This window comes from Podarcis filfolensis, assembly GCF_964270895.1.
Source record: "Podarcis filfolensis genome assembly, chromosome: 10".
Lineage (NCBI taxonomy): Eukaryota > Metazoa > Chordata > Lepidosauria > Squamata > Lacertidae > Podarcis > Podarcis filfolensis.
Window position 1 is genome coordinate 43,943,204 of NC_139612.1, and position 24,372 is coordinate 43,967,575.

The following is a 24,372-nucleotide window of genomic DNA, read 5'->3' on the forward strand; positions in this document are numbered from 1 at the left end:
GAACAGTTTATGATGTGTAACTTTGGGCAAACTTGACAGAAGATGCTGGTGGAAGGTAGTGCTGGGAAAGGATGAAGAGAAAGAAATGATGAATATGTGACTGAAGCAATCAATCATATTGAAGTCTTAGGCTGCAGAGTACATAGAAACTTTGCAAAGGGAGATGGGAAAGCATCTTGCACAGTTCTCATTTGCAGCATTTCTTAGTTAACCCAGCCACAGGTGTATTGCTTTGAGTGTGGGACTTGGTCTAAGGAGATATTCAGTTCTTCAGATCTCCCTTCTCAGCCCTGAGTTTAACGGGTGACCTTAGGCCAGCCACTTGGTCTGAGCTGAACCTACCTCACAGGATTGTTGTTGAGTATAAAATGAGGACAGCAGCATTTGCTCTGTCCTGAGTTCTGTGAGGTTACATGGAGGTATGGAAATTGAATAAATAAATGTGAATATATGGTGTATGACCATTTAGGATCTGCAGCCATTCGCCTTGCGTGGCTTCCTGGAAGGTGCACTGAAGAATCTGGCTCACATATGATTTTAATAGGTGAAAATGCACAAGCCTTTAGCACTGCTGACATGGGCAAGATTATTTGGCACACAGGTTTAGAGCCCTTAAGTAGGGCTGGCGTCAGGGATCGGCATTGCTGGGCAGCTGCCAAGGCCTATGACCTAGTAGTGAGTCGTGGGCACTGCCAATTCCTAGAGCCTCCTGGCTCTGGTACTTTTATTTACAGTGGTACCTCAGGTTAAGTACTTAATTCGTTCCGGAGGTCTGTACTTAACCTGAAACTGTTCTTTACCTGTAGCACCACTTTAGCTAATGGGGCCTCCTGCTGCTGCCGCGCCGCCAGAGCACGATTTCTGTTCTCATCCTGAAGCAAAGTTCTTAACCTGAAGCACTATTTCTAGGTTAACGGAGTCTGTAACCTGAAGCGTATGTAACCTGAAGCGTATGTAACCTGAGGTACCACTGTATTTATTTTCTGTTGCTGCCTGTTCACCAGTGCTCTCTGAGCAAGCAAACAAGCATGAGGGGGGTGAGGAGAGGGAACAGTAATCTTCATATGCCTTATGGAAGATGGTGCAGATTGGGCCAGAAGGAGAGTCAAGAAATTGGGCAGCGGCCATAGTGGTGATGAAGAGGGGGAGATCTTGCCATTCCAGCAGGCTTCACTGTGAAATGGCAAAATATCTGAAAACATGTCAGGGAAATCAAGAAATGTAAAAAAAACGTTTACTGTATTTCTATCTCACCCTTCCTCCCAAAAGAGCTCAGGGCTTATACACACATGAGAAACTGTTGCTTCAAAATAAAAGCTAAACAGTCATGAAAGTTGAGTTGTGTCATTGTAAACACAGTTGTTGTTTTTGCTGTTGTTTTAAGAAAAAAATAGTTCTGAAAGCAAGGTCCATTAATAATGTGGATCTTTACAAGATTATTATTTTATAGTATTTGAAACAGCTTTACTATTTACCTTTTACAACCACTCCCCTCCAAATGTCATAATGATTTTTTTCCTGCACCAAATTTCTTGCTAATTATCAAACCCATTTGCCTTAAAATAGATGTTTACAATTCCACATCCTCCACTGTGCTTTCTTGCCCGATTCTGTTCTGAAATCGAGATGCTGGAGCCTGTGACATCACATTAATTCACCATGGCAACAGGCTCTGATTTACTTATTTCAATTTAATTAAAATGCATTTATCAAATTTTAGATGACTTAAATATCTAAATAAATAAATAAATCACTGGAGATCAGAGAGGAGAATTTCATATTGCATTCAGCTCACCCTCTCTGAAAAACCTTGGCAACAAAGAGAACCTTAAAAATGTGCACTGAAATTAATCCAATCTGGATTTGTGAGCTGGAATGCCAGGAAGTAATTCTACAGCCCTAGGAGCTTTGATACCAGGGAACTCCTGGATTAATCTTTGTAGTTGTTACTTCAAGTAGCGGAGGTGTTCCCTTCAGTAGCCGCTAGAGCTCCATTCGGCACCCACACTTGACTCTTCAACCCTGCTGTAATGGCATGAAATGCCTGGTCAGAGATATTGGAGAATGCACCAAAAAGATTTCGGACTTGGTCCACCCTCTGCCACCAGTGATCCTGGTCAGTAGTAACCAAACAATAATCTTTTAGGGCTTTACCATCAAACATGGCAGCGCACAGCTTCTGATACATAATGGTTCTAGTACAGTGTAGTTTTGCCTACTGCTGCATTTTAATTAGTTCCAGGTGTTTGCAGTCTTCAGACGGTTAAAGAAGACTCCAGAGTGATAAAAACTGAGTGCATAGCTGCAAAGGGGAAGTTTTAATTCTGACATAAATTGCAGTTGTTGTCATGGAAATTTAGGGTTGATGGGCTAGAATTTTGGTTTGTCCTTCTGATATATGATCTTGTACCAGATAAATACAGTGGTACCTCAGGTTACATACGCTTCAGGTTACAGACTCCGCTAACTTAAAAATCATAGAAGGGGCTCTGAGAGAAAATTACAGCTATCTTTCCTCAGCAGAGGAGGATCCAAAACAAACCTTTTATCTGACTCTCAATTCCTTTCAGAGGGTGAGGTGACTCTTCAGTTATGGCAAACATGAAAACTTAAAGTACTATTCCAGCCAGCCTATGGTGTTACAATACCTTCCAGTTTTCAAAATATTGTTGCTTAGTAGTCTGACATCTATTGTTTAATACTTCAATTATATATCAACTATATTGTTGTGTTCTGGGGTACCTATGCAACAACCCGTGGAACAAGATAGCCTTCTGGACATTTCTGGAATGGGAATGAGGAAAAGCCTATTCAGTTTTTAATCCCACAGTGATAAAATCTCAGTTGTCCTCAGTGTTCAGGTTGATACCCACTTACCTGGGAGTAAGCGCCATTGAACTCTCTGGCATTTGCTTTGAGTTTACACATATATTCTGCTGTAAGAGTACCTGTGCATACATTTTACTAAAACATTTTCTCCAGTTATTTAGACCAACCTAGATATACAGAAGATCTGCACGCCAAAAGTTTAAAAGAGACACATTAGAGATTTAGGAATGAACATGGAAATGGAACTGATGTGCTGCATACTTCAGTGACTAATGTGATCATTATATCTGCTGCTCCATTTTCTATCATCTGAGCGCAAGATGTAACATGGAATTTTAAGGCAGGCAGACTGGCACAAATGGGCAGATGAGTGAGAGAAACTTAAGCTTGTGTATTCGAAGCATCACAGTTTACCATGACTTGCATCCTCAATTGGTTGGTTACTGGAGGCACCTGGTTTCTCCTTCAGTGAACCACTCCCTAAAAACACAGGAGTGTGACCCAGTAACTAGAGAACTAAGCTGGGAGATCGGGGTCCAAATCCCAGCAAAATCCACTATTTACTGGGTGGTCTGGTCATAAGCAAGCCTTGTGATTACCCACTCAACATCAACTTCCCTTCTGTAAATTAGGAACATTCATGACCTTGTTTGGAGGATGAATTAAGTCTGTAAACAACTTCATATTCTGAAAGTTGTATAGAAATCACAAGAGCAGTAGGAGATGCAATGTATACCCAATTCATTCATTTTTGTTCCTGAATCCACCAGTTCTCAATGCATAACATCCTCCAAATGAAGTCACAATCCTTTTTTGCACCACACATCACCATGAACATTTCTTTTGGAGCTCAGCAATGTAAGAGGGGTAAAGTAAAGGAAAATATCTGCATGCGTCTTGTTCTACTAGCCTCATCCACTGACCATGTCACTGTCAAAGCTCATCACAATTCTTCCTGCCAGAATAGTTATCCACAGGATTCTGTTTCTCTCCATAGTGCTTTTCATTGTTTTTTCATGTTGGTACTTTTGAGTTGCTGGGTGGCACTACTATTCACGTTGCACCTTATTGCTGGGCAATTCTCCACATTATGCATTCTAACAACCCGAGGGCAATGTGAAAGAAAACTGGGCACTAGCCAGGGAAGTTAACATAATTTGGGGATTGAACCCCACATACAATACAACATTTCACACTAACACACAGCTGGCTTTCTCTTAGGCGATTTAGCCACATTTGTGATTTGTCCATTGAGGAGATTTTTGGAATAATGGATTGCTGTGGCCTTGTGGTAGGGTGATGTTCTGGAATGATTTAAGCTTTCATGAAAGCCTCTATAGATGGGGGATCTGATGCAGTATTATATATAAAAAAAGTGCCACAGACTGGATAAAGACTAAGAGCCTAGTCTCTTCTGAGGGCTAGAATTCCAGTTTTTCAGTGTGAGTACATCCTTCCCCGCTTTGTTCTTTGTACGAGTTGCTTGGGCTGCCACACTTCCTCCTTTCCTCATTTTGAAGTCCTGTCTCCCACGACTTCCCCACTCACCACCTGCACATGCCATTTGTTCTATGACTACAAGTATTAGAAATTTCAAAAATTCAGCTAGGGACCACGTCTGCCAGTGGTGCACTTGCATCTCCACCCCCCTGCAATTTTGCTTAGACAGGCATATAGTTGTGCCCAAGTACATGGAAAACAAGGAGGAAGAGAGAAAACAGCCTCACTGTGAGGAAGAGGTTGAAACTGAAATTATGAGATGGCTAAACTTGGAGGTGGGCAGCTAGGCTCTGGAAAGTTCAACCTTTCCAAGCCCTACTAACATTTCATCCATTCCCCAGTATACTTTATGATGTTGTCTTGGAACAGGTGACTTTTTTTGAAAAAGAAAAGAAATTATATACACAAGGAGGGAAAAGAAGACCCAGGTAACTACCGACTGGTGAGCTTGAGATCAATACCAAGGAAGTTCAAAGAACAGATTGTTCAACAGTTGGTCTGTGAGCACTTAGAAAAGGATGCTGTGTTTACTGAGACCCAGCATGGGTTTCTCAAAAATAAGTCATGCTAGAAAAATCTCATTTCTTTTTTTGACAGAGTTACAAGCTTGGACCCCCTGATCCACCAAGCTTGATGGTGTTTCACACGTTACATGTTTTCAGCAGGAAAAGCACTTCCATGCTGGAAAGTTTGAAAACTGCAAATAAATAATTGGATATGACAACCATGTGTGGCTGTCAGCCATTTAGAGTTTGATAGGTCAAAAACAGACCGGCTGTCAGTCATGGTCTGTATAGGCTTCTCCCAAAAGGCTTCTGGATCCCACTTAGCGCTCTCCTTGAGACCAGCCTTATAGCCCACCAGCCTGCCTCATGCATAGAAGTCTAGGGACCTGTCTCCTCAGAAGCTTTTATGCCTGAATAGTAAAATGAACATATTTCTTTTTTTATGTTCAGCAAGTGTTGTCCCAGTTATTGAGGATAGACCCATGTTTATAATGGAGGTTACAAAGTCCTTATCAAGCACTGAAAATCTGGCATCGGTTTATTTTGCAATAATCCTTCGACCAGCTTGGTGAGTTCAGTTGGAGTCTCTTCAATATGGTGGTAGTAAAACTCCCATTGATCTCAGGCCTCTAATAAATTTGAAGAGATGCATTTTTGCAGCTTTTGTGTGCGAAAGAAGCAGCAGTGGGGTGGGGGTGAGAAGAGGCAACTTGAAGGCCTTCTAGGAATAAAAAAATCTGAAGTATACTTGCTAGCCAGCTCAGGAACCTTGACTGGGAATCAGGATATAAATGGAATCAATAAATTAAAAAGAAAAATAGATTTTGTAGTCCGAAGTGGAAAAGTATAGCTTATTCACTGTGTTAAAATGCTGAGCCCGAGATTACTGTCAGGGAGGACAGGATTATGTTAGGGAGGTAGTTGTGGAGACTGTTCTGCAGTTCTCATAAGAAACTCCTATGGAATTAATCCCAACCTGCATCTGGAACACCTCCACTTTCTGTATTTAGTGTTATTCTGTTAGGGTCTACTGACACCTGACAAATCTAATTTAGAGAAATTTCTGTGTCCTCAATTATTTTTATGTATTAGATGACGAGGACATGTGGACATCAGGTGATGTGTCAAAAGCTGCTTTTTATTCTGTATCTTTTAAATGAATTAAATCCCTCCCTATATCCATGCCCTATGTGCGTTTCCTTCCTCTCCATAAATCATCCTTATTTTTCTTTTGTCCCGCCTTTTACGATTTCATATTCCTAAGATGGCAACATTTGGTACCAATTCCTATTTTTGCCTCCATGTCTTACCATGATTTCCTAAGATCTTTTTGTTTTGCTTTTCCATGAACCTCACTGCTGTGGTTCCAGGATGTTGTCTTGGAACTACCATGCAGCAGGAATGCATTGCTAAATTGGCAGCCTAAAAAGATAATTCCCCATCTGTCCTATAGCCTATTGGTTCAATTAGCAATTTGTGCTCTTTTTCTTTTTGGCATTTCCAGTGTCTATTTAACTGGCTTTTACTCTGGTTTCAAAAATGTCAAGGCACTGTTATTAGATTCTGCACAAACATACATGAATTAAATATGAAACAGGAAGTCCTTGATGCAGATCTTGACATTGGCATGAACACTCTTGCAGGTTCAGCTTAGTGGGGTGATTGCTCCATGTACAAAATTGTTAGGGGCACAAAATTTCAACACCTGGTGCTGCCTCAATAGAGCTGCGCCCTTCCATTGCTGGGTTATGTTGAAAACAACTTCTCCAACTTCCAGCACTCCCGCCATGGCGAACAGCGGATCCCACCCGTACAGTTAATTAAGGATAATCTGGGAGTAATTATCCTTACAAGCCCCCCCCCCCGATCTTCCGATAACTGCCTCTCGCTCCAATGGAATGCAAGGGCATAGCACTGTACATATTGGAAACTCCCTAAGGCAGTCGCCATGAGTGGAGGTGCTTCTGTTTCTTTTAAAATGGATCTGAATTTGGACTTAAGAAACAGGTGTGTTCTGGGTGAAGGAGAAAGATAACCTGCTAAATGAATCAGCCACTGAGTGTCAGTGTTTTGATCTGGAGAGGACTCTCGCTATCGTAATTGGAACGCTATGTAAGTGAAGGGGAGCCTTTGTTCTCGTTTTACATTATATTTACATTATATTTGTTGTGCTATGATTCAGCAAGCCTTCACTGAATGGATTACAACTATATATGAAATGCAAGAGGGATTCAACAAGAACCTATAATTTTCTTTTCGGAGTACTTGAAAGAATAGACTGTGTGAAATACTTTGATGATTTGTGACATTGCCTACTAAAGAGAACTCTAATTTTGATTTATTATGGTTTTGGCGAGACACCCGCTCGTTAGAAGGTTGGAAAGGAGTAAAGGAGATAAGTGCTGGAAGTAAGCCAAGAGTCACGGCCGGACGCTGGAGTGCTTTCGGTTTTGGAGAGGCAAAATGGAGTTGTGGCGTACTTAGAAATGAATTTTTGGAGGAGGGGCAATGTTGAAGAAAATTGATTGATTACAACACGAAGGAAAAGAAGAAGGTAAATATTTCACACAGAAAGTACAGGATATAAATTCCCTCTGTAAGTTAATGGCTATGGATTTATTAAATACGAACGAAAGCACACCAGTGGCTGCTAAAACAAAGGAATAAGATAGCAATTGTAGAATTTGGACTAATTAAGAGAATTGGAGCAGGACCAAGGATTAACATCAACGCCAGATAACCGGAACACAAGAAGTCATCCGAAAACATTGAATTCGGAACTGATGAATTGGCTTTTTTATTGTATTGTGATTTGGCATGATTTGGTATTGTATTAATGTGGCCTCCATTGGATTGTTATTAATGAAAAATTAATAAAAAATTAATTGAATAATAATAATAATAAAAGAAAACAGTTTTTCCATTCGAACCAGGAAGTGACCTCTCCAGACAACAGAATAACTCTTCTTTACTTATCTCTGTGGCTGTGATTTCCTGGGTGACACGGATGCCATTAGGCATTTGAATGCACATGTGTACTCCATCCATTTCTGTCCCCCACTGTGTGGCCCCAGGCGCTGGCAGCTCAGGCTACGCCACTGCTTGGTTCTCTTTGGGCTACTTTGATTTTATAAAAACCCCTTTAGCACCTGAGTCTCCTTCTAGTCCATGATCATACATGACTGGTGCTAATGGGAGTTGGGGTCCCAACAATATCTGGAAGGCCACAGGTTAGCCACTGTTGTGACATACAGTTATGTGTGGAGAGATAGAGGGTTTCCCCCCTTTTCCCTCTGTTTTAATACAAGAGCTTGGGGTCACCCAATTAAATTTAGTGATCGTAGATTTAGCACAGACATAGTCCTTCACACAATGCATGTACAGTGGTACCTCAGGTTACATACGCTTCAGGTTACATATGCTTCAGGTTACAGACTCCGCTAACCCAGAAATATTACCTCAGGTTAAGAACTTTGCTTCAGGATGAGAACAGAAATCGTGCTCTGGCGGCACGGCAGCAGCAGAAGGCCCCATTAGTTAAAGTGGTGCTTCAGGTTAAGAACAGTTTCAGGTTAAGTACGACCTCCGGAACGAATTAAGTACTTAACCTGAGGTACCACTGTATTATGCATAGCATTCACTGCCACATACAAGGTGTTATGACCAGAATGGGATTAGGCAAATTTATGAGTGACAGTTCTATCAGTGGGAATTAATCATGTTAGCTAAAGGGAACCTCCAGGTCTGGAGGTGCTAGTCTTCTGGGTTCCAGATTGTGGGAGGGGGCGGGAAGGGGAAGGGGCCAAAAACAAGGAAGGACAGTTGTCTTCATGTCCTGCTGCAAGCTTCCAGTAGCATATTTTGGCCAATATTCTAATTGGGATTCTGGACAAGAAAAGTCTTGGCCTGATCCCGCAAGGCTCTTCTTATATTCATATGCTTTAAATTCCAAAGTTCCCTGTAAATGTTTGAGAGCCATTGCAGTGTAGCAGTGAGAGTATTGCACTAGAACCCGGGAGAGATCAGGGTTCAACCTTCCACTCAGCCATGAAGCTCTCTGGGTGACCTTGGGCCAGTCACTGCCTCTTAGCATAACCTGCCAGCATAGGGTAGTTGTGTGGGTGTGATGGTGAGAGAGAGAACCTGTATCCCACTTTGAGCTCTTTGGAGGAAATGTGGGTCACACAGAATCAACTAAAAAATTAGTATTATTCTACATTTGTAGGAATTGGATGGTTTGGGTTTGAGGGCATCCTGTGAGATGGAGCAGGACATTTTGTGGCAACTGGAAGCGGTTATAGTTCGTGTGGAGAAACAAGACAGAGGGAAATATGCTCTTCCTCCCCCTCAGTTGCAGGGACTGCTGCTTGAGGGTGTGAGATCAGAGGAAAGCCTGAGGAGTCTGAAGGATGGTTATTTGTTCGGATGATCCTGGCAGACTAAATCTGTGAATGGGTCTGTGTGTCTCAGTGCTGATGACTGCAGGGAAATTCAAAGTCTCCAGAAACCTTGATTGCAAACCTCAAACACTTGCTCTCTGAAAAGCTTTTGTGGCTAATTGGGGTGTATGTGTAGGAATAAAGGCAAAACCTAACAGGCAGCTCTGCCAGATCGTCACTTTTGCGCCAATATACTGGTGGCGTGCGTTAGTCATGCATCAATTTTTATTTCCAAACGTGCTTTATGTTGCCTGAAAGGCATTAAATGGAGAGGCAGAATAAATCTGAATTAGTGCAGCTTTTCATGCATTAATCTAAATGAGAGAGACTGAAAAGTGATTTCAAGATAAAAGAGGCATGTTACTGAGGAGCCACAGTTGAGGGCTGATAGACAGAATATATCACAAATACGTTGGCTGGTGAACCGAGTGCACTTTTTAATTTCTTGTTACAATAAAAAGCTGCTTTCGACATTGTGGTTTCTTTGACATCTCTTCTTTTCTTGTCAGCCATTTTGATTCTGTGAAACATGGCTTTACCAATAATGAAAGTGCAGAACATTTTGGGGGCGCTGACTTGAAACAATTACAATTTCTTTATCCTGACTTTTAACACTTGAGATGTATAGTTTTAGGACCTATGTTTGTAGTCATAAGTCCTTTTAAACGGTTTTTAACATTGTGTTCTAATTGTTGTAACCTGCCCTGGGACCTTAGAGTGAATGGTGGGCTAATAATAGTGATACAACAACAACAACAACAACCACAATACTCCTGTCAACAGAAAGCATGCAATGGACATGTGATACCAAAATCTGCAAATAACGAACTACTGCATGGGTTTATGTCTGATGCATGTCATTCGGAAGTATTCAGATAGAAGAGTCCCCACCAAACTTGTCCCCATCGCTTGGCAACAAATATTTGAGGCCCCTAATATGGCAGGTATAATCACTCCAGACCCCTTAATTTTCTTCAAAAAGAAGGGAGTGTTAACTTATTGCACAATCAACTCAGGATGAAAGCTCATTGCCTTATAACTAGCTGGTCTCAATGCTCAATAAAGACCGGACATAGTCTAGTCGCCACATAAGCTTTGTGCAAGCAATAAACAGACCATCTGAAGGATCTCTAGGAAACAGCAACAGACACTTCTGCTGTTCCATCTGCCAATTTCCTGTTTCACTTCTCTACCAGTACTTAAAAGGACTTTGTGGGAGCTAGACCCAAACTTCTTCTAACAGCTCATTGTTAAAGTATGGAATTAACTTCTATAAGGTGTGGCAATAGCCACCAACTTAAATGTCATGACTAGGTAATTTTTTCAGATTCATGGGGGAAGGTTGTCACTGACTATTGCCATGGTGACTATATGTTACCTTCAGGATCAAAGGAGCCTGGGAAGAAACAGCAGGAGAGATTGGCGAGACTGGATCCAAATCCCTGATAAAGCTCATTGAGTGGCTTCCTTCACATAATACGTTATGAGGCAAAAATGACAGGGGAACTGTCTATGCCACCTTGAGCTCCTTGGAGAAAGCATAGAATAAACTGTAGTCACTAGATTACATTTTATTTGGTAAACTAGACATAATTTATTTTGACTTCTGGACTGTTGTCTTCCCAAAACATGTTTATCCAGTACCATCAGGTTAATTCAAGTCGTGTTGATAAATATTGTGACTAAGACCAATAGGGAACAGTCTAAATTCAGAAGTCTTAGTTACTATTGAAGGAGCCAGCTCTTCTCCCTCTGCTTTCTCCTCCTTTCTGCCCTCTTCTGCCCTCTTCTGGATTTCTGATCCCTATATTTTTTCACCCCAACCTTAAAGATACTGTGAGTGCTGTTTGTTGTCTTCTGGTGGTTAACAGCCACTGGTGCCTCTGCTGTGCCTGAATCTTTGTCCCATTTTTAAAGAAAAATGCTGTACTAGTGAGGTTGTGCTGTGCTTGTGAAGGCTATAGGTCAGTAGTGTACCGTTGTAATCCGATGCATGCCCCATTGAACCAGATAGGACAACTTCTGAGTAATCTTGATTAGAGCTGGAATGGAAGAGTACTATTATTACTAGATTAATCCAGCATGTTGCGCACTCTATCAGTATGCTACTCAATAAAGGCTTTGACTATACTGCATGTGCTGCTTTTTTTGTTGCCATGGAGTGCTGAAAGGGATCCTTTTCTCCTACTTCAGTAGGAGCATGGCAGGCTACAGGGCGTTTGATGGGCTCAGGGGCAATGTCCCTTCCATTCTTGGCTCACTTTGTTTCCTGGAGTCTGAAAGGGGAAACAAGTGGGATGGGTGATGTTGCCAGTGTGCATGTAGCAGTCAGCTGTGGGTGGGAGAATGGGATGAGGGAGGCAGAGATGGGGATGACAATGGAGATGGAGATGTCAAGGGGTCCTGCTGGGAGGTCACCCAGCAGGGCTGGGCTATCCAGCAAAATAGCAGAAGTGGGGTGGATTGGTCACAGGGATTAGGGTGGGCCAAATGGGTTGGCTTACCCCAAAGGACCAGATTGTTTCCCAGCTGGAGCCTATGCAGCATTTGCCCTGCTTGGCTCCAGTTTGCATGCCTGGCCCATTTTATTGAGCAGTAGAGCTCCAGCACATAAAACGTTAGCTGTTCCACTTGGATGGGATTCCTTCTGCACGCCCTGTGCTCCTGACATCTATGGGTGGGTGTTGGGGCTTCAGGCAGTGGGGAATTGAACTTTCTGGGTCTGCCGCTGTGACTGAGTGTCTCAGAGAACATTGCTCAGTTTGAGTGTGGGTTCAAGGCTTGTTACCTCCCCCTTTTTGACCACAGGCTTGACTTTTCTCTGTGCATGCAAATGGTGAGTGGAGGCATGTTTTCTTTCTTCCCGCTAGTTGGGCTTGAACTCCCACCCCCCATTTTCCAGCTCCATGCCCTTTGGAATGACTCACTGGAGGCTAATGTTATTGGGGTGCCTGTCTGTGTCTGCCTCTGTTGCATGTCCTTAACATCTCCTTGGGTTGCTTGGCGACACCATCTTTCACAACCTGAGTGGGTCTTTTACAGGTTGTCTACAGACATCCAGCCCAGCCAGCTATGTGGCTGGTATGTTTTGTAGATACTAGTCCTCTGTTTTTTGTGCAATGTTCTAAAATGGTGGCTGTGAGAAGCATAAGGGGATTCAAACGCCTGTCTGTAGGAATGCCTGGGAACTTTCAGTTTCAGGGTTGTTGCTGTCTCTGCCACTGGTGCTACTGCTGTAGCATTATTGTGCATGTTCAGTGTATGTGGCGCTGCAGAGGCATGTGCTGGGCTTTCCCCCCATCATCAGGAGTTCATGCGCTTTCCCAGTGCATGGCTGGCTTGTGGGCACAGGAGGACTTTCTAGGGCTGCTGGGCATATGTTTTTATGCCATTGTTGTATTTTCTGTTTGTGTGTTTTTCCTCTCCGCTCCTGGGCTGATCATACATTGGATACAATTCAAAAGCACACTAGTGCAAGTAGATAAACAGGTACTGCTGCGACAGGAAGGTAAACAGCATTTCCGTGTGCTCTGGCTTCCATCACAGTGTTCCATTGTGCCAGAAGCGGTTTAGTCATGCTGGCCACATGACCCAGAAAGCTGTCTGTGGACAAACGCCAGCTCCCTCAGCCTGAAGCGAGATGACAAGCGCCGCACCCCATAGTTGCCCTTGACTGGACTTAACCATCCAGGGGTCCTTTACCTTTACCTTTTTAACCTTACATTGGATATAGTAGCCAGTCCACTGGAATAGTGGTGATATTAGCTTTGATCCTCACATAATGTGAGCATAAGATTGCTGTGCCAAAGGCAAGTACAGTTGTACTTCGGAAGTCGAACGCCTTGCGACTCAAATGTTTTGGCTTCGGAACACCGCAAACCCAGAAGTGAATGTTCGGTTTTCAAACGTTTTTTGGAACCTGAACATCCAACGTGGGTTCCAGTTGGCTGCAGGAGCTTCCTGCAGCCAATCGGAAGACACACCTTGGTTTCAGACAGTTTAGGAAGTCAAACAGAGTTCCGAAACAGATTCCATTCAACTTCCAAAGTATGACTGTAATAGTTTTTAGCCACACACACAAACACACGTTCTCTACACCATATAGTTTCTAAATTGGTAATCCCTAGCTTGAATTTTCTAAAACTTGATCTTTTGTGCATTTTCTAATACTACAGTATTTGATTTGACCCAGGGTGATAGAAACAGAACAAAGTCCTCAAGGTCCAGCTAGACACACAATGATTTTTAGATGTGCCCTAACCATTTCCATTGCTTTTGTAACTATCTGTAACATTCGTTGCCTTAGTAATGGCTGCTGTATGCTGAAGTGGTGTTTTCAATGGTCTATATACAATGCCTTCAAAATCCCTTTCCCAAGTTATTCAAAAATCCAACCACAGAGAGCAGATTATTTCCCTCCCCAACATGCACTATTTTTCACTTATCAACATTAAATTTCATGTGCTCATTGTGTTGTTCAGTAATCCAATTATGCGAGATCTTTCTGCAACTCTTTCAGAGACTGCTTTGGACTCTACTGTAATGAACAGCTTTGTGTTATCAGCATATTTTGGACTTCATTGTTCACCCTTTGCTTTAGATTGTTAATTAAGATGTATGCCAGAGCAGGCCTTAGTGGAATTTCTAAATGTTTCTGCTAAAGCAGTGAGGAAAGACATGTGGGTATGCCTGTCACCTGGCAGGTTATATTTAGTTATTACATTTCTATTTCATCTCATCCATTAGGCTTAAGCAGTGCTCAAATTACAGGTGGGCCAGAGGGGCCCTGCCTCGCTTTTCCTTTGTGACTATCCCCTTAGCTATTTTTTTTAAAAAAGAAGGAAAAGGGCCACAATTCAAGCACTAGACTCTAGAAGGACAACAATTTCACCAATAGAAATATACTTATGCAGGAGGTTATGTTCTCGGGCCCCTCATGCATAAGTGAAATCAGGGAGCACCCTCTAAAAAACCCTCTAAATGCCTATTTCCCCCTGCTCTCCAGCTTTCTCTCTAAATATCCAGATGTGAAGTTCTGGGGCTGGCAGGAGCATACAGGACATGTAGGAAAGCAAGTGCTGCTGGTGTGCTACCTGTGGGGAGGTTGAGCAGCCTAAACAAAGCCCCACTGAGATTTGGGGCTTCCTCCACCCACACTGACGCCGTCTTCGGGCTCTGGGAAGAGTCTGCTTGTGAGCCACAAGAACTCTCCAGCTCTCTCCCGCCATTTCTGGTTATGATTCTAATTCTTTCTTTCTTTCCCGGTGCTGTGCATATACATGGTCGTGTGCAAGTTGATTGCACGTAAACGGGGAGGCGCCTATACAGAGGTACCTTGGTTCTCAAATGCCTTTGTACTCAAACAATTTGGAACCAAACACTGCAAACCTGGAAATAAGTGTTCCAGTTTGCAAACTTTTTTCAGAAGCCGAACGTGCTCCGTTTTAAGTGTTACGCTTCCGATTTGAGTGTTACGCTTCCAATTTGAGTGTTACGCTGAGGTCTGTCTGTTTTTGCTATTTTTTTTTTTTTTTTGCCGTTTTGTATTTGCAGCTCTCTTTTTTTTGTTTTTGTGACTGTGTGGAACCCAGTTCAGCTACTGATTGATAGATTGTGTGAATGCAGTACATTGTTTATCGCTTTCGTTTTATGGATCAGTGGTCATATTAGATAGTAAAATTCATGCTAAGTTGCTGTTGTGGGGGTTGTTTTTAAAAGTCTGGAACGGACTAATCCATTTTGCATTACTTTCTGTGGGAAAGCGCGCCTTGGTTTTGGAATGCTTTGGTTTTGGAACGGACTTCCGGAATGGATTAAGTTTGAGAACCAAGGTACCACTGTATTAACAATTGCATATCTGTATGCCTGATGTATCAGCCCCAAAATGTTGTTCAGTTAAAAGAACTATTACTTTTGAAGCCTGCTTGTTGCTAAACCAGATCGTCGTTTAGCTTAGTACAGTCTTCCGTGAGTGACAGCAGGTCTCAAAATCTCTGGGGCTGGCGATGGGGGAAGCGCTGCTTTCCCCACCGCCAGCCTCAAACCCGGGTTGGAGAGTAGCGGGAAATTTTCAGAATGTACACGTTCATGTTTAGGTGTCATAAATACTAAAGCGTTGATATTCATATATCTCTTCCTCTTCAAATAGATATGAGAGTTTCCTTTTGGTGCCAAAAGGTTGCTCAAGTCAATTTATAGCTAACTTTAAAGCAATACGAAAAATGGATTAAGAACAAGAGGAAAAAAATCTTGCATTAAAAAACAGAGTGGAGTTAATGACATTTATATCCAGCCAAAAGCTGTGCAGAACAAAAATGTTTTAATGGTCCACCTAAAATTAGGCAGCGGCGGGGGTGGGGAGTGGAATGAACCAAGTATAACTTCCCAGTCTAAGCAGACTTTCAAAATAATTCATTGCATACTAGCTTAGCTACAGCTGTGACTATTTGTTAAGGGGTAGACAAAGTGATGCCATTCAGATGGTATTGGACTACGACTCCCTTAATGTCTTGCAATTGGCGATGCTGGCAGGCTCTGATGGGAACTGGAGTCCAATAACATCAGAAGGCACCGTGCTGGCTGCACCACACCTTGAATTGTAGGTGGGCTTCAGGTGGCAGGGGGAGTTTGTGGCTTCAGCTACCTGGCATACAGCATCTGGCACTAGAAGCAACTGTATAGGTTAAAACACAAAACTGAGGAGAGTTTCAGTAACAATTTCTAACCTGGTTTTCTGTGATTTGCCAGACAGTAGAGGAAGCTATTGAAAAGCGCAGCTCCAAAGCCCTACAGAGCGAACAAAACTAGCTACATGGTTCTTTGGATCCTAGCTACAGTACAATGGTACCTCAGGTTAAGTACTTAATTCATTTTGGAGGTCCATTCTTAACCTGAAACTGTTCTTAACCTGAGGTACCACTTTAGCTAATGGGTCCTTCTGCTGCCGCCGCGCCGCCGCCATGGGATTTCTGTTCTCATCCTGAAGCAAAGTTCTTAACCCGAGGTACTATTTCTGGGTTAGTGGAGTCTGTAACCTGAAGCGTATGTAACTTGAGGTACCACTGTATTAGGCAGAAATGCATTAAACCAAGCTGATATATGATGATTTGTCATTCCCAGCCTGGTGTCCCCATCTGCCCCAGCCAGCACACAGGGCAAGAGGCTGAGGAAGGCTGGAACAGGGAATAGAGCCCACAGGGTCCCGGGCACTATCTACCACAGCCACAGGCCCATTACACTTAGCTGTGCTGTTGTGAATTATTGTAAATTATTGGACCCAAAGTACAACAAGCAGGTTGTGGGAGTTTTTTGCAGTGAAACCTAACAATGCACGTGCACTATACGTTAGTTAATGCCTGAAGAGGCTAAGACCATAGACCTGAATTTGCTAGAGAAGGCTCCACTAGGTCATGCTCCCTCACCTTTGGGGAGGGAGGAGGTAAAGGTTTTCCTGTTTCCTTTTCTCTCTCTCTCTCCTTCACACCATGTGAGCAGACAGATATGCCTGGGCTCTAGAATCATAGAATCGTAGAGTTGGAAGAGACCACAAGGGCCATCGAGTCCAACCCCCTGCCAAGCTGGAAACACCATCAGAGCATTCCTGACATATGGTTGTCAAGCCTCTGCTTAAAGACCTCCAAGGAAAGGAAAAGCCCAGACTCCCGTTTGGAACTGATTTTGTATTTTGTACTCAAAAAGTTTTTACCTGTGCTAACTTTGCTGTCGCGTTGGCTGATGCATTAATGAAACTTCAAATTATGTGAGTAAAGCATTTAAACTTACTAAAGTGTGTGGTCTATTCACTGTGAAAGGGGTTGAGACAGGAGAAAGACAAAGCAGCACATTTTAAGTGTCTAAAATGAGTTATTTAAAGGTCTAATAACCTATTTTTTTCTGTGCTAGACAAATGTTATACATGCTTGTGTTTCTAAACTCTGCTGGGGGCCCTTTTGATTAAAGAGTGAGCCAAGCCCCATGCTTTTTAAATTCAGGCAGCCAGCTGTTTCTTTTGTAGTTTCCCCCATACAAAGGACTTCAGGATTAAAAACACAATCAATTCCCATCACAGGTCTCTTCCACTCACCTGGAACCTCTGGCAATGAAGATATAGGAATGTCCACCTTCCCCCACACAGTGCATAGCCCAACAACTCAGACCAGACAGCACTTACTCATAGCAATTGTGTATCCCACTTTGTGCAGGTGGGTCTGGATTGCAGCCACTATTCAGCTTCTTTGAGGATTATTCTCTCTTGTATTTATATTTCTTAGCAACTACTTGAGGACATATTGTATCATTGAATTGTACCTAATGAAAAGCCTTGTTGATGGCTTTGTAGTCATGACCACCCACTGGTGCTGAGGGCCTAGCAGCACCTTCCTGGGTTATGCGTGGGTTATGATCCTGTGGAACTACAATGATAGCCATTAGCTAACTTGCTGGAACAAGTGGTCCATCCATGGTACACTGTCACCGGTGTGTGGATGAGGCCAAGCTCCAACCTTGGCAGCCTAGGAGACTCAACCAGCTGTGTGGACACATCTTGAGCGCAGATGGCTTCGTGTAAACTGTTATGGGCTTGCTCTGCATTCACATTAGCATTGCTTGACTTAAAAGTAATTTTAGACTGTTCAGAGGCTTTCTGGGCACCTGTCCCAGAGTTCCCTGCAGAGATTCCCAAAACAGTACACCGTGGGTGGGACATTTCAAACAGGCAGCATCCACATTAGGACGGAAGCAGCTGAGAGAGAAACAGTTCCGAATTAAGTAAGCGTTTGGCCCTGCTGAAATGTGATTTGCTCGGAACCGTGTGACGTAAGGATGTAAATAATTTGGAACGGTCGTATGGACAAACAGCACCACATTCCTAGGGAGAAAAAGAGACATGTTGCATGGAAATTCTGTTTTGCAGGGCCACATGATTAAATGGAATTGCAAGCAGAGCGTATCTCAGAAAACTGCTGGTTTTTAATCTGCTTTTTATAAATCCTTGCTTTTAATTATAAAATAGCTGCTGGGAGAAATTGTAATGACTACTCAAAACAGTCAAACTGGAAGGGGGAGGCGGGGCTAAGCTAGAAGGACTCCCAAGTGCCCCTTTGTACCCCTACATAAATGGGCTGCAACCCACATAACATCTCATGGCCATGGATGCCAAGCCCCCTGCACCCATTAGCACACCTGGCTAAATGCTGAGCCAGGAGTACAGACAGAGCATCAGAAAGTGACTAAAAACAACTGGGCCATTTCCAATAGCTACACCTCTCCATCCTATGTCATTCAAAGCTTTATCTTTTAGGCGGGGGTTGAGGCTTAGACATGGGGAGGAATTTTCACTGCTACATTGAAATTCTCACTGGAGAAAAATGGTTAGGAGTGGGGGGTGTAGGTGTACTTTTAGAGAGTTTTAATTTGTCTTTTGCCACTCTTTGATGTTATATACCTTCTATCTGTATTCCTGCTGGGCTAGGAGCGTTTGTTAGTAGAGTGCTTTGCATTCATGGCCATGAGAAGCAGAAGATTTTCTGGATTTTGGGGGGTGGGGTTTGTGGGGGAGAATGTTTCCTGGATTTTTGCATTTCCAATGCCTTAAATAGATTGGGATCTGATTTAACATGTTTATTTGACCTGTCTTTAGTAAGCAAAACTAAAAATAGTATTAATGACATGTAAATGTTTGTTTTTCCGATGACCTGAGCATTTAAATTGATATATTTTATTAGGAAACAATACAAATCACACACTAACCACAGCTGCAGGCAGTGACGGAGTACCAGAGATACACTACTCATCAATAGACCCCTTACTTACAAACAGACCAATGACTCTGGGTGTGTACATGCATACTGCGCTGTTGCTCTTCAGCCTGGACCCAAAGCTTTTGGTGACATTGCTCTCACTGGTGAGCAGCTCCACCTCCTTCTCTGAAAGTTCCAGGGATTCTTCACAGTGTTTGAAGCTCCCATTTTTCTAGGCGCATTTTTTGTGACAGGGAATTTCATTAGCACAAGCAGTTTCTGAGCTCTGGGTGTAGTACTGTGCCTAAGATTTCAGATTAAAACTGCAGAGTGGAAGGAAAGGAGGACCCATTCTGCCTCCCCACTTCCAGCTACTCTCTGAATACTGGAGAAGAGACCCTCTGAAAAATATTAGGAGGGTAGGCAGGGGAAGGACTAGAGCACGTGAAAAATGATCATAATATTTTAGCTGCAGTTCATTCATTTTCAGCTTTGTATGCTTGTTATTTAAAAAGTGTGCCTAAACATTCCATTGTTGCGCCTGTAACCTAGGTTTAAGGTGCCATTTAGCTCCTAGCTTTCATATATCAGTTTCTAACACTGGTTCTTCATCAGGTACAGACCCTCCAAATGTCCTTATTTTCCAGGGACAGTGCCTGATTTAGAGAAGCTGTCCCAGTTTCTGATTTGATCCCGGAATGTCCCACTTTTCTTTAGGATGTCCATTTATCATTGGAGAAATTTAAGGAGTGTATGGAGTTATCCGATCCCTGAGCCATCTGAAGGCAGCCCTGTATAGGAAAGTATTTAATGTTCAATGTTTTATTGTGTTTTTATATGTGTTGGAAGCTGCCCAGAGTGGCTGGGGCAACCCAATCAGATGGGTGGGCTATAAATATGGGGTATAAATATTAAAGTTATTATTATGGAATGGAATGTCCCTATTTCAGAGAAATGTTGTAGGGTATGCAGGTAGCAACCCAGAGGGCCCCTCAAGGAGATCCTCAGAGTTGGAGGGCCTGCCTGCTCCTCAAGGTCTTCATCCTGTGGGCGTGTCCAGTTCATCCTCCAAGAACTTCATGCCTGCTTCTAAGTCAGGCACAGCCATGACATTATGCAAACTAGCCTATGCAAGCCAAAGTCTTGTGTACTTTCCCTCTCCCCTCTCTTCCAGGGCAGCCACAAGAAAGACTGAAAGCTTTTGCTTCCACTTCCAACTGTCCACATTTTAGCATTAAATTTCAATCAAAAGTTGGTAAAACTTGACTATGTTTCATTGAAACAAGCTGGTTTTGTGAACCGCAGTTTGGCTTATTTCAGTAAAGAACAATTGACTAACATAGTTTGTCTGGGTTTGGACATACAAACTGTGGTTAGTCAAAACAGAAGTGAAAGTTTCCAATCTGTTCCTCATGGACGTGCTTAAAAACGAGAGAGAAGTGAGGCTTGTCTAGGCTTGTTCTCATAATGATTGACCATAGTTTATAATAAACAGTAATTTATAGTGATGTCCAAACACAGTCGTAGTTTTCTATGCAGAAAGTTGTGTTGGGGCCAGGAGTGATCCCAAACCTGGCATGAGGAAAAATATGCTGACAAACTTGGCAGTTCCCCACTGTACCACAATCCCATTTTTCACTCATTTTTGTCTTTGCTTCAGAGCGGCTTCTGTTTGATTCTGCTGTCATTAAGTGATGAACATGCATGTGTGAATCTATATTTAATGTTAGGGCTACGTATGTTACAGAAACTCAAAACCTTCTGTCTTTAATATTGTGCACTGATGACCAGTGAACTAAGAATGGAGGCAAACACTTATCCTCTCTTCAACAGATGGACACTAGCAAATTATAAATAATTTTGGTACATGTCTTTGATCACTTCTCAATTATAGACAATAAAAGCTACTCACTACCACCTTCATCTTGGACTTGCCATGCTTTTTGAAATTAGTATGGATACAGACCACAGCCTGCTAACTGAAATCTGAGCAGATAGGCACTGTCCATTTCACTCTTTGCTTAGTATCCTGCACTGCGATTTTTACTGCTCACTTCCTCTCTTCAATTGAGCAGAGAGATGGGATTTCCACTGTATCCCTTGGGAGCCTGTGCATCAATCTAATAGACTTCACTGTCGGGAAACATTTCCTAGAGATTTGCTTTAATCATTGGTGTCAGATTCCTGTCCTCTGGCATGGCATTTCTCCTTTTGCCTACATCAGTTCAGGTTCCTGTGTTTATAATAGTAGCTGCTCAGTTGACCATTTCTCTTTACCTGCTGAACAAGCTCTTGTCACCTGTAGGCTCTTGTGGTTTTACTCTGGAGGCATTTCCATGTATGCAGGGAAATGCATAATCAGAGGGACGTTGGTTTTGTGAGACAAGCTCTCTGAACCCACTGCAACAGGCAAATTGCAATAAAGACAGAATTGCATGACTACAACCTGTTGCAACAGTTAAAATTTGTGTCATTAGCCAGACTCAACATGTCTCCGGAATTGGGATATAGCTAAGCTCTTAATACCTGTTAAATTACTGATGCTATGTGCTATTAATAATAATAAAAAAGCCTTCAGTCCACATATCCCCCTGGCAAAGAAACAAGTACAACATCCCATCATTTTCCTCTGATAGAATCCATTTACCGTCAACTAGAATTCTTCAGACATTGGCCTGTTCTGGCAGTAGTACTGTATTAGTTTACTACCAAACACGTTTCTGCCTTTGCATGAATTCCTGGATGGCATCTGAGACTGCCCTGTCTTGGGATTTGGCATGGTGCCTTGTAGTTAATAAGGTGTTCTGAGAAGAGATTGGAAGCAGCTACTCATCTCTCTGATTGCTCGGAAGACCAAAAAGGACAAAGGAAAAAAAAGGAAACTTGTTCCTATGTAACTGTAGGCTCCTAAAGACTGCAGCAAGGATGAAAATGAAAAGTTGCATAAGTTTGTAGACCCCAAGTTTTCCATTTCTCCCACACAGCAACTACTGCTTGTCATGGGGCTGTTATTTATTAATATAAAGTAACCATAAAAACAGAAATACAAAATGAACTTGCAGACACCAGAGTTATGAAACTGCACATACTTAGAGTATTTTTTTGCTTGTTGTCATTGATCAGGGTTGGCAAACCTTTTTGTTTTGTTTTGGTATTTCGCTGAAGACACACATCTTTACCCTGGCACTTGAGGTATATATTTTTAGGACCCACCTTGTTTGTGTGTTTTACACTGTTTTCAGTATATGTTTTAATGTTGTAATCCACCCTGTTGTAATCCACTTTAGGGTGAAGGGCGGGAAATTAATAATAATAATAATAATAATAATAATAATAATAATAATAACCAGGAATATGACTCATTGCAGTTGAAGTGGTGGTGGGGCTACTTTTCTGGCATGCTTATTTTTCTTTACAGGATCTGTGAATGACTATCTGTCTATGTATATTTGCATTTTCCTTTTCCTCCAGGAGCTCGAAGATTGTGTACAGTGGCCTCCCCTCCCCCTTTTATCTTTGCAACAGCCCTGTGAGGTAGACTATGCTAATATACGTACTTACATAAGCAACAGTTATTGCCAATAGATTACCAGGGGGTGTATGGGTGTGTGTTTGTGTGCAGGGCCCCCAAACCACATACAATATACTAGGCCCAGGAAATGCTGTTGGCATACCGAGATGTGAGTGAATGAAGCATTGCAGTTTCTCACTAAATGCCTGGTGTGGAAGCACCCTGGGGGGTTAAATAAATGTTATTCCTTTTATACTGTCTCTCCTGCAAAGCTTTTCAAGTTCAAGGCCCCTTTGAAGAGAAACTTCATATAAGAACTGCACAAATCTATAGCTAGGTTTCCTTTGGAGGAGTACCTTTTGTTTTTAATTTGTTCAGCTTGAAATTAGAGGTGGGCGAGAGTGAAGAGTACTGAGTTCTAATCTGCAGGTCCAAGGTTAGTATCCATGGGTGTAGCTCTACTCCCCATGGGGGTCACATGGCTTAAGAAGTGGAAATATCCCTCCCATGGATTTTTAGGTATGCAGGATTAAGCTGAGAGATTTGGGATGGTCACCCAATGGGGTACAGGTCTGTCAAAACAACTAAGTGAACTAAAGCCAGTAGCTGGTGGTGATCTCTGGAGGATTAAAAGAAAAACACAGGGCCTTGCAGAACCTTCAGATCTCTTAATTCCTGGGAAGCCAAGAACTGCAAATCGATTCCTTAAATGCCAAAATCTAGGCACACAGTGACCCCCGCTGTTCCCCTCTATTATAGGTAGAGAGAGTTGTATTTGGAAAGGAAAGAGAAACAATGTTCGCACTTCTGGGCTTGGCAAGGGCCTATGCAGTACAAGAATCAGGCTAGGAAACACAGATATCAAAAGCCAGGCCACAGAGCAAGGCTATGGACCAGGGGTCAGCAACCTTTTTCAGCCGTGGGCCAGCCCACCGTCCCTCAGACCATGTGGTGGGCTAGACTATATTTTGAAGGGGGGGGGGGGAATGAACGAATTCCTATGCTCCACAAATAACCCAGATGTGCATTTTAAATAAAAGGACACATTCTACTTATGTAAAAACATGCTGATTCCCCGACCGTCCACGAGCCGGATTTTGAAGGTGAATGGGCTGCATCTGACTCCTGGGTCTTAGGTTGACTACCCCTGCTATGGACCTATTAAGGGAGGCACAGATTTCTCCCTGACCCTTCCAAAAAGCCCCCACCAGCAGGTTATTTAACGTTGTGTATTTACTATGGATAATTCGGGGGTGAGGGGAACCTTTCTTTCCACTTTCACCCTCTCTCCGTTTGTATATTTCTACCAGCATGCTTCTCTAGGCTTAATTCTTGTTTAATATCTTAGTGTCTTTTAATGACAGCGGGAGCTGCAGGTTGCTCTCTGTGGGAGGCAGTGGGAGGCTGTGCTTGAGGTAAAGAGACTTGATTAAATACTGCTTTTCTGTGCCATGATTCTTTTCCTCCTTGTTAGGGGGGAAATAGTAGATATTCTTGCTATATTAATGTATATACCGGTAGCTTCATTTGTTTATCCATCTAATATAAGGGGCACATCAGAGTTCTTAGTATGGCACATACATTTAGTTTTCTTAGCCAAGTGAGAATTGCTAACAGGAACTTGCTTTTGAAAATCTTGGTGGGAGAAAATGGGCACCATGTTAGGAAGCCAAATAGGTGATATTTCGGAAGTTCCTATACCCACTTCCATAGCTCTCTTCTAGAATGTTCCATGGGCTAAGAAAATCAGGGGAGAGTCTGCCTCAGACTACAATGTTTCTGCCATGAGAGAATATATCCGTTTTCTAGAATAATTCCTGCATATTTTAGGAAGAAAATAATCCCCCACT

General features: G+C 42.6%; 1 protein-coding gene across 6 annotated transcripts in view; it reads left to right on the forward strand.

Moving 5' to 3' along the window:
• The window catches only part of TCF20 (transcription factor 20), a 179,518-nt gene that overhangs the window by 5,692 nt on the left and 149,454 nt on the right, over positions 1-24,372 (forward strand). The window lies entirely within an intron of this gene.